Raw genomic sequence first — 16,712 nt, 5'->3', positions numbered from 1 at the left:
CAACTTAAAATTGATTAATGGGCACAGAAACCGATCTTGATTGTTTCTACCACTCTCCAGATATGATTCCTTTGAAGATCCTGTACACACAAATTGTGGTCATGCTTAGCAAGTGTAGTCTTTCCTGCTTGACTGAGCGGTATTAATTGCTGTGATGAGCATTTACCCATTCCTTTGTGCATTTATTATTATGTGAAGAAATTAGTAAAGCTCATCCAGCTAGCATACAAAGATTTTATGTAATGTTCAGAATTGTGGTATTGCCATTTGCATGCCTCTGACTCTGATGTGTGAAAGAATCTTACACAAAACTGACTGCTGCAAATTGTTTGAATGTAATTTTTGATGCTTCTGTTTATTAACAGTAACATGGTCAAGAAGTTTAACGTTCAAATGTTCAGCCTTGGAGATGGCTGAAAGAGAGGCTCTCAAGCCTGGGGCAATATAAATGAAAACGAACATCTAATGGTGGGTTGGTACACTGAAAACATGTGCAATGTTCTTTCTAATGAGTTAACTGTAACCCAGGACTTGATGGTGGTAGGACACTTTCTAACATATAACTATGTTGTGTATAGAAGTTAGACATATTCAGTATCATAATGCTATTATAAGTCATGATGAAGATGGGGTTGGTTGAAAAAAAGAAAAATAACAATAATCACGACTAGAGAGATGTGAGGAGACAACACATTATGACAGTAATGAATTATTTCACTAGCAGGGAGGTTTCAATAGGAGTGATGATTTTCTTAACCATAATCTTCTTTTATTTTTAACTGAGCTACGTCGACAGTAAAACAACAAGCACTTTAGAGGTCCGAAAATCACTATATCTTTAATTGATTTCAAAAGAGGAGGCAAACGTAGTGAAATGAGACGTTTATGTGTGGTGGAGTTTTCAATGACAATGGCTTGAAGAAATGGTACATCAAGCTTGCATTTAATGTATATGTTTGTGCATTCAATGTACGCTTGTGCCAAATGTCGGAAGCTGTTATAAGGTGTTTCCACCAACAGACATACATATCCAATATAAGTAAAAGAAAATAAATGCATAATATGAGTTTATAGCAGACTGAGGGCCAAATTTAACGAGCCTCTACCGCCGTTGCAGCTCTTTGTAAACCAATGGTGGAGCAAACCTTTAAATCATATCAATGAGGCCACACAAAGCTACTTTCCGTGGCTTTGAATGGCCTCATAGATAAGGAGTAAGGTAAGGCAATGTGAATCACTGTGTTGTCTTACTCTGCGCAAGGACAGAATGCCATGGGCATTGCAGTGAGTGTTCTCATGCAACACGCATGGATTCTGAAGCATCCCCAGATTTACCAGACCTTGGATACCTGAGGATATGCAAAAACTTTACACCTTCCCCATGGGAGGCATAACGCTGAGAAATATCACTATTTTTGCTAATTGTTTCCTCTTTCTATGTGTGCTGCACTGGGAGTAAAAGCCTCATGGTAACCTTCCTGCACAAAAACAAACATACCATGGTGCAAGGGTGCCTGCATTTGCATTGCTGCTAGGCTGCCAAAATGGTGCAGCGCAGTGAAAGAGGACAAGAATGCACCGTACGCCATAGATAAGGTGGCTTCCTGCCCTTTCCCTTGACACAGGGCAGCGCAGCAAGTTGACTTGCTGTGCTGCCCTGCGCCAAGATTCCATAAATTTGGGCTTGAGTGTCTACTGAGTGCAGCGCTAGTCGATTTTATGTACGTCTAACCTGTTTCCTTGTGTGTCTTTGGTTGACAGTCAGGTTACCCCCTGTTCAAGCAAGGACCCTCACTCTAGTCAGGGTAAAAGAGAATCACCCTCAGCTAACCCCTGCTTACCTCCTTGGTAGCTGGGCAGAGCAGTAGGCTTAACATCAGAGTGCTAGGTGTAAAGTATTCGTACCAACACACACAGTAACTTATTGAAAACACTACAAAATGACACAACACCAGTTTAGAAAAATAGGAAATATTTATCTAAACAAAACAAGACCAAAATGACAAAAATCCACAATACAGAAGTCAAGTTATCAATTAAAAATCAAAAAGAGTCTTTAAGTAGTTTTAAACACACACTAGCGCTGCTAGCGTGAAAATGTACCTGGTATGCGTCAAAAATAACCCCGCACGGGCGAGTGTGCGGCAAAAATAACCCCACACGGGTGAGTGTGCATCAAAAAGGGCTTGCGAGGCGTGGATTCCACTTATGAGCGGAACCGTGCGTCTTTTCTCCTTTCCCCAGGTCGTGGCATATCGTTTCTTCTCTCCGCAGGGGTGCGATGTGTCGATCTGGTCAGCACTCTCGGGTCCGGGTAGGCCTTGCGTCGTTTTTCCATGCGCAGCGGAACTTGAGTCGGAAATCCAGCCGCAGGGTGATCCGAAAACCCGACAGCGCAGGTTGTGATCTCCCAGCCTCCGTCAGCAATGCTGCATGTCGTTTCTCCTGCTCCGTGTGTCGATTCTGCGGTCGCGTTTCCTGCGAGCGTCGTTTCTCACCTGAGGAGCTGGCGGCATGTCGTTTTTTTCAGCCACAGATCGGAGTTGCGTCAATATTTTCCCCGCACGGCGCTCTGTGCATGGATTTCCTTGTCTTTAGGCTGCCAGATTCTCCTTTCAGGGTCCCAGGAACTGGATAGGCACCACAGGGCAGAGTAGGAGTCTCTCCAGAGACTCCAGGTGCTGGCAGAGAGAAGTCTTTGCTGTCTCTGAGACTTCAAACAACAGGAGGCAAGCTCTACATCGATCCCTTGGAGATTTCTTCTCAAGATGGAAGGCACACAAAGTTCACTCTTTGTCCTCTTACTCTGGCAGAAGCAGCAACTGCAGGATAGCTCCACAAAGCACAGTCACAGGCAGAGCAGTTCCTCTTCCTCAGCTATTCAGCTCTTCTACAGGCATAGGTTCCTCTTGGTTCCAGAAGTGTTTCTAAAGTCTGTGATTTTGGTTGCCCTTCTTATACCCAATTTCTTCTTTGAAGTAGGCCTACTTCAAAGTAAAGTCACTTTTGAAAGTGAAATCCTGCCTTGCCCAGGCCAGGCCCCAGACACTCACCAGGGGGTTGGAGACTGCATTGTATGAGGGCAGGCACAGCCCTTTCAGGTGTGAGTGACCACTCCTCCTCTCCCTCCTAGCACAGATGGCTCATCAGTATATGCACACTACACCCCAGCTCCTTTTGTGTCACTGTCTAGTGTGAGGTGCAACCAGCCCAAGGATGAAAAGTCTAACAGTCAGCAATTGTTTTAAGTTATGGCAAATCTACATTAGAGAGAATAGACGATGACGAAACACAAGGACAGTGTGTTTGCCCAAGTGAAAGCACCAAAGGATTGTGTATAGTCTAATGTGAAGACTATAGTGATGTACTAAAACATGAAATGAAGACACAATAACAGTAGGGAGATACATACAGGTGATTGGTACACTATTAACAGTAACTGCATGATCCTACCCGAGTGCAGTATTTGGCTACGCAGAAGAGTACTGACATAAGACTTATACACATTTGAAACACTACACGTTGTTGTGCATATGCTACTGTGTGTTACTTACCTAATGTAAAGTGCTGCAAGACCCTTGGTTCTAGCGCAGGGTATAAGAAACTGCTCAAATAATAAGTGAATGAATGAACGAAACTAAAATAGAAAAATTTATCTTTAAGCAGGTAGGAATTGTGAACTCTAAAAAGTGAAACATTGGGACAATTTTAAAACAAAGGAATTCATCTCAGGATACTCCCAGTCACTTGTGCTTGCAAGGCGCTATTGTCCTGTTGCCAAAGTTTTCAACTTGAGGCCTGCATGGTCTGCAGTACGAATAGAAATCCCATTACTATAGCCCGCCAAAAGCGATGTGAAATGCAATACACGACTTGTCACATAAAAAGTAAAAGTGTATCTATGATCCATCTTCTGACCTACAAGCCTGTAATTCCTGAAGAAAAGCCAGGTGTATGAACACACTCAAATGGGAGCTATTCCACACACGCTGTGTGTTACTTTCATACAATATGCAAGCTATCTGTTTCGCTCACCAAAACCCAAATGCCATAGTCAGGTGTCACAAGACATGTCAAATCATTATGTGTAAGTACTCAGAAGGAACATCAAGACTACACCCATATGTATTGGAAGGTGTGCATGAGAAGTCATTGCATGGAGCTCTGACACATCCTACGTGCTAACCACATCTGTGAGGGCTTCAAGAGTACACACACAGATGGAGCTAGATATCCATTTGATTTGCATGATTAATTAACACTAGTGATGGGCAAATCCGTTGTGAAAAAAACACCATTACCTAACGAAACTTAGTCAAATGTGCCAGGCAGCAATGGGACAGAAAATGCCACTATAGTTGGAGGGAGCGAAATTAAAATGAGTACATGTGCTAACAAAGTAAAGCCAGGCTTGAGTTAACCCTCAGATATGCTAGTCCTGCTGTCTTGCGCATCCCATCACTCTGCCTTCAGCATCCTCTTCTAACATACCATTATCCTGCTAATGGAGAAAAACATTTTACAATCCGACCTGTCGCTTCCACAGATCCCCATTATCATTGTTCTGCTACTCTGTCTACTGTCATTGAGCAGAAACTTCACTGTGATTCTAGTATCGTAGTCTGAGACAATATATTTGAGCTGGAATACTGCAGCAGTTGTTAAACCCTCTAGGCACTCATGCCCAAATGCACTTTCCTACTGCGCCTATGGTGGATTAGTCATGTCTAAAACTACAGGTACCAAAAGGAAGAACAGGTTTGTCCCTTTATTAGATCTGCCTACAGACAACTTTGTTCTTTGTTTCCCCATGCCATCAAGGTTTCAAAAAGTACAAAGGGAATCTAGTCTTCAAAAAGTACAATAAGAAGAATAACAGGAAGAGAGTGGGCTTTGGGGTAGCCCCTTTCAGCCACTGCCTTTCATGCTTTTCTCATGGTTTGTCATTGCTTAGATGGGCTGCCCATCAAGATCATGCCATTTTGTGGGTAGCTAACCTGCACTATTTCTGTTCTGTTACGATCTTGTGATGGAGAATCAAGTTATTAGATAGCAGATGTGACATAATCTGTCGCCTGTAATTGAGAGTCAGTTGGTATTTTTTGGGTTTGTATAAATTTTTAAATGAGGGCTTTATTGTGGCCTAGGGCTTTACAAGTGACAAAGTTAATGCTTTACTATATGCCTGCTCAGATATCCAAATGGATAACTAATTAAAACTCAATTAAAACCCAATGCCCGAAGTGTGGTTATGCTGCTGATACATATGTTTGCAAAATGTCCTGTACTACTCTAGTTTTGGCCAGGTGTTAGTAACTGGCCATTTGGGCTGTAATATTGAGATATCTGTTTGGGAGATAATGCTGGGCCACAATATAATACACACAGACAGCTTTAATACGCCGATGTTGATTATTATTGTTTCTGCTCCAATATGTATAGCTCAGGAGTTCATAACTCCTTTACCCCAAAGGTGGCTGAGCGGTGAGGACCCATATGCCAAATATATGAAAATGGATCAGCTATTGATAGAGACCCCAACGCAGTGAAGCGGCTCAGGAAAATCTGGTCCAGTATCAACTGGAATCAAGGGTAATTTTGAAATGTGTTTATTGGGGTGATACTTTGGCATGAGGCTATAATTCTGGGGAGGACACTTTGAGACGTAAAGCTGATTATATCAAGACCAGCTGTTTCTTCTCACATTCTTGGCTAAATACTCCCAATATGGAGCTGGGCTTGTAGCAATCTCAAGAACTGCTATGTAACATAAAGTGCTGTATTTGTCAAATTTTTGATTCTATTTTCTGCAATGCTGCATTGTTTTAACTTTAATATTTACACTCACTTTGCCACCACTATGGTATTTATTTGTATTATGTATTTGTATAACATTTGATGATCATGACAGACTCTAAGTCAAAAAAATAACATATTACAGAGAGATTTCAACAAGCTAAAATGCAGTGAGGTTTGCGCCTAATGTGACAGTGTGAAAAAGACTGCCAATGTAGGGCCTGATTCTCAAAGGTAAACTTAGACCAAAAGTCTAAGTTTAAACCAAAAGTCTAACTTTACATGTAGTAAAGTTACATTTTTGGTCTAACTTTACACTTTTGGTCTAGGTTTAGACCAAAAGTGTAAACTTTGACCAGAAGGCTAACTTTACTACATGTAAACCAAAAGTCTAACTTTACTGCGAGTAAAGTTAGAATTTTGGTCTAAGTTTACACTTTTGGTCTAAACTTGGATTTTTGGTCTCAGTTTACCTTTGTGACTCAGGCCCATAGTGAATTGTATGGATGGAGCCTCAGCAAATTAAGGTAACAAACTAGATTACCTAATTGTGGTTGCGCTAGGGGAGTGTCAAAACTGTTCTTTCAGTTATTGGAGAGTTTCACTTCTACAACAGTGCTACTGGTTAATTTTTATTATTTGACCGGACATGAAAACATTTGGTGGACTTACTGTTTTATTCTTGCAATGTTGTTGTAAGATGTAATTAATTATATTTAAATGTTGTGATAAAAGGGCCATATTTGTTGTTGTGGTTTGAGGTATGACTGAATGTGGTTTATTTATTGTGTAGTATAGCATAATTTTAATTAATAGACAAAAACAAAGATTTTCTCAAACTTATTTACAGTGTTGGCCCTGTAACATTTTAATTGCCAATGTGAGGCTGTGCTGTTTGGGAAGTGGGTGCTGTTTTGGTGACTTAGCTTATCATAAAGACATAGGGCCTTATTACGGGTCTGGCGGTTACTTGACTGCCAGACTCGCAGATGGCGGTCAGACTGCTGCCAATGCGGTGGTCTGAGTGCCATATTAGGACTGTGACGGTTGCGCTGTGGTGGGACCGCCAGCTCTGCCAGGATCAGAGATTCTGGCAGTTACGGTGATCCTAATTCACCAGGCCAGCGCTGCCCTGGGATTACAACCTCGTTCTCTGCCAGCCATTTCATGTCAGTAGCACTGCAATGAAAAGGCTGGTGGAGGACAGGTGCAGGGGACCCCAGTGGGACATCTGCACTGCCCATGCAATTGGCATGGGCAGTGCAGGAGTCCCCCCTGGATAGCACTGTCGCAATGTTCAGTGTCTGCTTTGCTGACAGTGAACATTGCGAGGGTGCTGGTGCACCCTGCACCTTAAAGCATAGCCGCTGGCTCGAAAACAGATGTTTCCTGCTAGGTGAGCGGGCAGAAACTCAGGATTCTGCCCGCTGACCTAGCAGGAAACTCAATGGGCTTGGTGGGGAGGTAGCCACTATGGCAGCAACCTCCCCATCGGGAGTTTGGCAGACGGCCTAAAATGTCCGCCGTACCCATAATAAGGCCCATGATGTTATTTACTTATTACTTAAGGGGTCTGCAAGTCCATTTGTTTTACTTCACTCTCTTGATAATATATTATTAGTTGTACATTTTTTAGGTGACAATATAAAGATTTTTCTATGTTGGGAACAAAAACACTGTCCTTTGTGTGTTGTTCACTGCTATTGCCAAATTATAATTTCATAACCCATATATTTCTCTTAACAAGAGCTACAGACTAATTACTAACAACCACCCTGCCTTACACCATTTGCATACATACTTTAAACACTTTAAACATACCGCTCTCTTTTTCATTTGTTTATCACCCTTCCACTACAATATATTCATACAAATATAAACTACTTTCAATTTGCAAAGTACATTTTACTAATATGTGTATATCTATATATATTTTCCATGTTAAATAATATAAGTATATCTAACAACCCTTTTTTCTATGCATGTTTCCATTTTCTTTGGAAAATGTTCTTCTACTAATGAAGCAATGCACACCAACCTATATAGCAAATTACATAACGTCAAAAGGAAAAAAGGAAAAAACATGTTTACTTTACAACTGTAGATCGAACAACTGGTAATAACAAAGTAAATTACAAATCAAACCTATTAGCTTTTTTACTTTCATTCTTTTTCTTTGTAATACAACAGATACTGTTGTTGTCCACCAAATAGGAGCTGTTCATCCACACTTTTACAGTATTGTTTAGCACATGTATGTAACCTTGTCGAATTACCTAACAACGTTTCTGTTTGTGAGTCACTCTCGTACACCAATGTTAGTAGACAAGGCTGCAATCTTACCAAATGTCTTTCCGTTACTTTACTATATATAGATAAACATGAGGGGCAGAGAGCCATGTATTGCATCTACTCTTATTTTATTTGACTCTACCGACACTTGATTTTTTTTATTTTTTTCCAGTTCAAACACAAGTATAAGCAATGCCATATTTTGTTGTGTATCCCTTTTAAGCTCACTGCTTACTACTCAAACATCATCTTTAGGCTCCTTTTCCAAACTCACTTTTTTTGAGGTTACAGTTTTTCTCAGCTAATGGGGTTTGAGCAGCTGTATAGCGCTGTAGCCCAAGATGTTGCTACATCATGGAATTGTCTAGGCCAGCCGGGGCATTACACACACACCAGCCCAACCAGTAACCAACACTGCTCCTAACAAATTACATTGGATTTTCTAATCCTTATTCTTAAAGTGAGATCTTGAAACAAAAGCTTATGCATTTATATTTTAAAATACACCATTTATAACGAAGTGATAACAATCATAACATTCTGAATTATTTTTTCCACAAAATGTTTTAAAAGGGAACATCGTTAAGCATAGTTTCTAGAAGTAGGCACGTCCATTTTTGTGGTCTTCTGGGAAGCACAATTCGTTAATTCGATGAGTTAAAATAGCACGAGCATCTTTACATATCATCCCGCGGAAGTAAAACCTTTGATATTCAGCTTATACACATATGTCGTCCACAGATGCAATTCAACACTCAGCTGGTGCGCCAGCACATAAAATGTAAGGCATAAAAAATTATCCTTCCAAAATATAAACAACCTATGATTAACAAATTATTAGAGATAATGATCACCTACAGAATACCGCATTTTCGCTCAGCAACTATATATAGATGGCCACTCTAAACTATGACGCTTTTAATTCACATCAAAATCAACTGGCAACTAATCATTCACATTTACGTTCATCGCAGACCCGTTGTACTTCATGATAATGAATACATTTTGGGGCATACATTGTGTACATTTGTTATTTTTCATTCGACATTTGAGCTGGAAAAATCACCCTTTTCGTTAACTTTTAATATCATAATCATCTGGGTTGAAAAAATCTGTGAAAGTGGCGTAAGCATTAAAAGAAATGCTCGTAAAAAATCATGTACAACCCATGTCGTTTGCCTATGGAGAATGGTAGGAGGGTAAACAGATATGTTAGTGATAGGATGAATTCTGCAGAGTCAAAAATGCAGAAGGGAGAATAGGCCTGTCGTGAAATAAAGTATGTTGTCCCAATGACAGTCTAGCTTTGCACAGTCCGGCTTGGTCATTGATGGGTGATTAGAGGGTTTCTGAAGTGTCATTAAAGAGCTACTGAAGGGTCACTCAGTCACCTGTCTGACATTGCTTCTACATAGAACTGAGTCTATGTTTAGGGCACTGATGATCTGCGCATCATGGATATCCAATAGAAAAGAGTCTTCCTGCCTTGCTGATGTAAACAAGGATGTTGTCAATTGAGAAACATTACAGTATTAGTATCCTCTTATTCCTATCCCATCACTGACTCAATGTAGCTCCCCGATGCAGTTGTTGAAGCCTCGTCTGCGGCAGGACTGAGTACACCATCATTCGTATGAAAGGGCAAGGGTTTAATAAGCCAGACATTCTTGAAAGTCGCCTCTCGCAGTTATTATCCACATATGTTTTCTGACATTTAATTTATACCAACACGCATGTGACTGCTCCATTCCATAATACACCACATTCTAAAGTGTGTGCCAGGCACTCATTCCACCCATTAACAGCGCATGCTGTGATTCCCACATCAATGTAAGAATGGAACATCCCACTGCAGTGACTGAAAAGTTTTGGGCCGTTGGTTAGGTAAGAATATATCAGCAGCAAATACCACATTTCAACAAGATACATTAACAGTGCCACACACTAGTGTCTAGAGGAGGTAGTAATAAGGTAGGAGATTTCGTAAAAAAGTGAGCACTCGCTCTCTTTTTCAATCTGAGATACATATAAATCACAGGAATTAAGTGATTGAGTCACCCTCGTTTTACTTAAACTATGGTCAGTATGTCAGTGAATTTGATGTACTTCTTTGTGCACAGTTGGAAACCTGACAACTACCTTCCATGGGTCACTTATAGTGGGTAGTCTCATTTTGGGATGTAAGACCACGTCATAATGTTATACAATTTCGATGACGACAAATTGAATGTGCATTTGCAGCATTTGCATAAGTGCAGGGATGGTGTCATCGTACACAATATGGTTCCAGTTAATAAACACTGTTAACTGTTCCAATAAGGAGGCCCCATCTTTATTTTTGGACACTTGGAGTAATTTTCCCATACTCTTTTGCTGTCTACTCCTCGGACTTCATTGCTTCATATGTGCTTTGGCTTCAATGACTCCAAATGCCCTTTAGTGATTATTTCATTAAATACTTAACGCTTTTAAAAGTTTGCTTTAAATTGCTCCTCTCCACCAACCTAATTGGCTAACTCCTTAATTTCTTGTCCATAATCTACCTCTGTTTCGCTTGATCTTCTGTCTTGGTCTCAACTACCCATCCTCCGAGGTTTCCCCGAGTTTTTGCTCTCTCGTTGTTTGCTGGAAAACTCTGGGACACTCTTCCTGCTGTAAACTACATCCCCCTCACTGTCACTGTACCCTCCCAAGATGTTATGTTTACCACCACTCTTCATGTTTTACCTCCAATTTCACAGACGTTGTCGTAATACTCCCTGCAATTTATTCAGAATGTATTTATGTTTAAGCGCTTTAAAAAATACTATCCTAATTGAAAAAGTAAAAAACATGTTTTTGTCATTGCAACTCAATGAATACCCAAATAAAATGTCCAGTTAAAGACATGTCGTCTCCTTTAGCTCCCGAGAAAGCCACAACTTCATTAACAACTGAGGTTCTGCCCTCTTTGACAGAAATAAAAGAAAATGATGAATCATTTCAAGGGAACTACGTTCCGTACACAATATGGTACAATTTCCTATTTATAAAAAACATTTATAAAACGGGCATCATAGCTTTTTTTTTTTTTTTGCCTCATACTTATGTTTATCGTGGCCATTGTCTAGTTCGGGCTCTGTTTTACATAAGATGAGTGCATTCCTGGAAGAAATGTTGACACAATGGCAGGTACAATGCACAGAAATGTATGAATATAGGTTTGTTAATATTCCAGCTGGTAAAGCACAAGCCTTCTTAGAAGAACCCCCTCTCCAGGAAAACAAGACACTAACAAAATAGGATTGATCAAATGAGCCATGGGAACATCAGATGGAAACATTCCTATACATTCTGACATGCATACATTAAAATACTCTTTACCACTCATTCTGTTTGAAAATTACATCCATTATCCTATATTATTAATCCACGTTAATATTTATATAAGACTTAGGTACAGAGAGGTAATTTCAGTGCTATAGCAATGCAAAATGCAGCAATCGAGACACAGAAAGCAGAAGTAAATAATGTAAGACTAAACGTGCTTCTTTGGTGAAGCGGGCAAGAAATCGTGCCACCTGACAATACAGACAATTATTCAACAACAACAAAGGTAGTTCATGCAATACAAAAGCACCAACATCAGATCACCCCCAAATGAGTCATTTGTTCAATCAACCTTGCGCTCCAGCACTACGGTTTTCAGTCATTCAATTTGTGGCAAAGTAAGAACTCAATATTACATGAATACACTTTTCATAGATTTGACAACTCGTATCGTGTTCACTGGCCACTTGTTCCAGTTGTTGTCTTTTCTGCTACAAATTACACTTACTCGTGCATTAAACCAATTGATCTGTAGAGGCATACCATGACTACAAATCCCACAGTGCACTAGGTTGTTTAGTGTACGTCCAAGACTGGAAAAGTGATGTTCTGCTGACATAAAAAAGGTGGAAAACCTATCGTTGTGCCAACCTTTGGGTGGGCAGTTTGAGCAGAAACAAATGAGCACTGGTGGATGTACTGTAAGAGCCATGATATACTCGAAAACTCAAAGTAAGCCAATGGTGCCTGGGGAACAAAAGTAGGATCAACTGAGCAAGAAACTTGTAGAGAACCAGAAGAGTCATGAGTGGGCGTATTGGCATAGTGTAGAGGAAACACAGCCACAGAGCACAAGAGGAGTAACAAACAAGCAAGCACATGTAAGTAGAAGGTAAAATGAAGGAGCAGGAATGTGGAGGTGAAGTCGAGGGAGAATCAAATGATTTGGGTCAGGAAGGAAAAACATGGAATGGAGTGGCTCATTCAAGCAAATGCATAACAATTGCGTTTGTTTAACTGGGGATGTCAAACACAACTTAAAGGACTGTTTAGATGAAAGCTGTCAGACACCTGGTGGACGATCATGATTGTACACCTACATAGTTTCTATGTAATATATTTTAATTAGGAACCAGGAAAATAGAGAAATAGATCATACTGATTAACTGATAATAAGCTCACTAGGGTGTTTCCATTAAAATCAACAGAAACAATAATTTATATGAAGTTACTGGGGAAGGAATCGGCCTCAGAAAAAATGTCTGTGAGGGTAATTCAGAGTTTGATGGCATGTTCATCCATCATAGAAGAGGAGCAACACCCTGCCACCAAACTTGTAGTTCCACACCCCTTTTAGAGGTAGGACTCTGCTGGCAGAAACCCATCATCTAGTGGTCTATTCACCACAGGACTGCCTAGTCATAGGGGCAGCTGTCTTTTCCCTATTTAGGATGTGGTAACAGTCACTCGATTTCCCTGTCTGGTACTGATGTGAGGCTTGGCAATTCTGTGTAGTGAAAAATTCCTTCACGTTGGGGATATTATTTTTGCTGTGCAATAACAAAATCTTGCTTTGAGTGTTTTTTCTTGAAGATCATAATACTTTGCCAGCAGGTGCATCAAACATGATGCTTGTTTATCAAAGGATCTGTAAATTCAATGTAGGTGCCAAAGGAGTGGCTCAGCTGAAGGGACAACAATCCCACCAGGCAAGCAGAGATTTCTAAATCTGGTGGGCGGGCCTCCACCAGGAAATACAAATCTATAGCCTTTGCTTACCTGGTGGTCCAGCAGACCGCAAACCAGACTATAAATGAGGCCTTAAAACATCCTGTAGGACTCCAATGTGCTTTTGGCTGAAATTAGGTTTATCTGAGCGTGTACATGCTCAGACGTAGGTAGAGGAAGTCACCTATTCTACCACTTGTTGGAAAATGGATTACTGGTAAGGGCAAGTAAGTACCCACATTTAGCAATAGGCCACTAACCCCCACTAGGTTCAGTTAGGTCTCAATAAATTAACCCCAGCTTAACCGTTAGCGTAGAGCATTCAAGTATCACAAAACAGTAATTAAATAAAACACAGGAAACAGTTTAAAAATCCAAAACCAATTTATAACAATATGACATATTAGTAGCTTTAAAATGACACCAAAACAAATAAAATCGGATAAAGGGAACCGGAGATATACATTTTTAAAGAATTAATGTTTTTTAGCACTTAGAAATGAATCGTGCCAATCTGGCCATCTGGTCGCACCTCAACAGGGGAAAAGTCAAAGTTTAAGGCTGACAGTAATGGAGCTCTGCTTGGCTACAGCAAGCGGGAGGCCTCGGTCAAAAGTTTACCTATGGACTTAGTCGTTTTCTTGAAGATTTTCTTCAGTGGGACAAAGTCGCCAGTCTGATCCGACCTCCTGGAGCCCTTCCTAGGATATGTGTCACAGAAGCCCTTGGTGAAGATTTCTATATTCTGACTTAGACGATTTTTCGAGATGAAAATCCTTCAACAGGGGCAAACCTGAATCTTGATCTGATGTCCCTGGAGCCCTCTTCGGATACCCTGTGTGGGAGGTCCCGGTCAACTTTCTACGTTTGGACTTAGTCGCTTTTTTGGAGATTTTCTTCACCGGGACAAGCCTGCAAGTCAGGCCGGGTAGTGGTTTTTGAAAGCCGGGTAGAGTTGCCGTGGAGAGTTGGTCCATCTGTAGAGCTTTTTCCAAAAAGTTCTCCAAACTTTTGGATCTTCTTCCTGAAGGCCTTTTAAGGTTGTTTTGGAGTCCACAGTTCACCCCAAGGTTCCAGAAGCTCCGAGTTGCTCCTTGAGGGTGTGTACTACAACTCCCAGAATGCAATTTGTGAAAACTCCAAATTGGCAACTGGACAGTTGTCAGGTGGTCAGTTTCTTCAGGAGTTGATGCAGGGAACTCTGCTTAGCAATTTTTCACCTGCAGCAAACAGGGAGGCTCTCCTTGAATCAGTTGAAGCTAGGCAAAGTCCTTCCTGTGGTGAAGCCCAAGTGTGCAGCTGGTGCAGTCTTTCAGAGTGCAGTGTCCAGGTGCAGGTCTGGGGTCCAGAAGGGCAGTCATTCTTCTTCTGATGTTCTTCCTTGTAGGGATCTGAGGTGTGGGTGCAGCGCTGCCATTTTTATCCTTGCTCCTGGGTGAAAAACAGGGTGGTCCTGGTTCTCCAATCAGATGGAGGGTTCTCCCCCCTGTTATGACCACTTCCTGAGTAGTGTGGCAAAAATCAATCCCAGGGAGCATCATTCTTCAAAAATCCATCATGGCTGAAACTAATTTTTGGAGGTTCCATCTGGCTGAGCCCACCCACTCATGTGGCTAAAAATCCTAAACAAACCCCTCTCCTGCCCTCTCCTAATCTAATCAGGAGGGCAGCTAATTGTCTGGGGTTCTAGGACGTAAGGGAGGCCCTGGGTTGCTCCAAATGTACTTCCCTCCCTTTGAAGATCAGTTTGGCAGCCCTCCCTCATTCCTGCTTCCCCATCTGCTGAAGTAGTTCTCCTTCCCCAGGCACATCCCTTTGTGTTCAGCTCAGGCCACTTCACACCTCATCAAGGCAGCCTGGCCAGGTTGCCAGGGGCTGGCCAATCAGAGAAGGGCACTACAGAGCTGAAGTTGGCAACTTTTCAGGTAGAGTTTAAAACTCTTTACCTGAACTAGTTATATTAAATCCAAAAAATTTAAGTTGTGGGATTTATTATAACAATTAATTTGATACCAAACTTGATATATCTGACACCTAGAGGGACTTTTAAAATTAAAAATAAACTCTCCCCATTTTAGCCTATGGAGGCCATTCACTACAGTGAGGGAAAAACAAAGTTGGCTATTTTACGTCACAAGGGCTTATAAAACATTTTTTATGAGGTCCCTGCTTATAGTTACATGGCACCCAATCCTGGGGACACATAAGGCACATCTTAGGGGTGACTTATATGTAAAAATAAAGTAGTTTAAGGCTTTTGAAGTACTTTTAATTCCAAAGTCGAATTTGCATGTAAATTTAGTTTAAAAGCAGCAAGGCAGGCCTGTCTTTAAAATGACACTGGGCACCTCATCAGTGCACCTATGGGTACACTAACTATGCTGGGGTCCCTAAACCTACATGCCTTACCGTATACTAGGGACTTATAGGTAGGTTAATCTTGCCAATTATAATTAGCCTAATTTGCATATTCACTTTACACAGAACACTGACCCTGTGACTGGTAAGCAGTACATCTGGCACAGCCAAGTCTCAGTAACCACCAATATCTGTCCAAAATGTTTGGGGGTGACCAGGGTGAAAAGGAGGACTTTCCTACACCACTGTACATAGTCTTGGAAATAAATGAACAATAAATCTATGAATGTGAGGCTAAAGGCAGTGTCTGATCAAATAGTGTTGGACCTATTTCATTAAGAAAAATCTGGCTGTTCATGAACACTGGGTAGAAAAAAGAGAAAAAAGAAGTACCACAACAGGAGAGCTGAAACTGCATTATGTGTAAGTGAGCATGCCTTGGAGCTCATCACTTATGAAGCTCTATCATCAGTCTGTCATGCAGGCCTGGAAGGATTACTCAAAAATAGAAATTTCACCTGCACCCTACCCTGCCTTGCCATGACTTGGTGAGGGCATTATATACAGAACTCAGACTTCTTCTAGGCTGGTTTAAAAGACAGTCATCAGATCCCAGCCTCCTCCTAGGCTGGGTGTAAAACAAGCACTGGCAAAAACAACAAGATGCGCCTTTGTAAGAGCGATTGACTTTTGTCATTTCTTTTAGCTATGTTGTATAGTATGGTATAGTATGGGCTGTTGTGTATACTATGGCATGGTATGGCTTTTCATTGTATTCTATGGTATGGTATAGTACAGTATGATGTGGCTGACATTGTATAGTATTGAATTGGCCTATCATTGTATAGTATGGGATTGTATGTTAGGGTATGGTATGGCTTGTCATTGTATATTATGGTATGGCTTTTTATTGGATTGGCTTGTCATTGTATGGTATGGTATGGTATGCATGAAATGGGCTGTCATGGTATGGTCTGGGCTGTTGTGTGGTATGGTATGGTACGATATGGTATGGTATGTTGTTAGATGTGTGGTTCAGTATGGTATGATACGGTATAGTGTGATATGGCATGGTATGATAATGGGATGGGTATGGTTTGGCCAGCCACATACATACACAGATAAATCTCCCCCTTTTAGTTAACCATTTTTGTTGCAATCCACATTTTTCAGCCTGATTTAAACATGATAACTTAAACCTGTCCTCCCACCACCAGTGTGCAGCTGCC

The 16,712-nt window shown here is 41.0% G+C and overlaps 1 long non-coding RNA gene across 1 annotated transcript in view; it reads right to left on the bottom strand.

Annotated features, from left to right (window-relative positions):
• LOC138285395 (uncharacterized) overlaps positions 1–16,712 on the bottom strand; it is a 716,556-nt gene that overhangs the window by 693,622 nt on the left and 6,222 nt on the right. The window lies entirely within an intron of this gene.

Source organism: Pleurodeles waltl, chromosome 3_1, assembly GCF_031143425.1.
Source record: "Pleurodeles waltl isolate 20211129_DDA chromosome 3_1, aPleWal1.hap1.20221129, whole genome shotgun sequence".
Taxonomy (NCBI): Eukaryota; Metazoa; Chordata; class Amphibia; order Caudata; family Salamandridae; genus Pleurodeles; species Pleurodeles waltl.
This window is presented reverse-complemented; position numbering and strand designations above follow the sequence as displayed.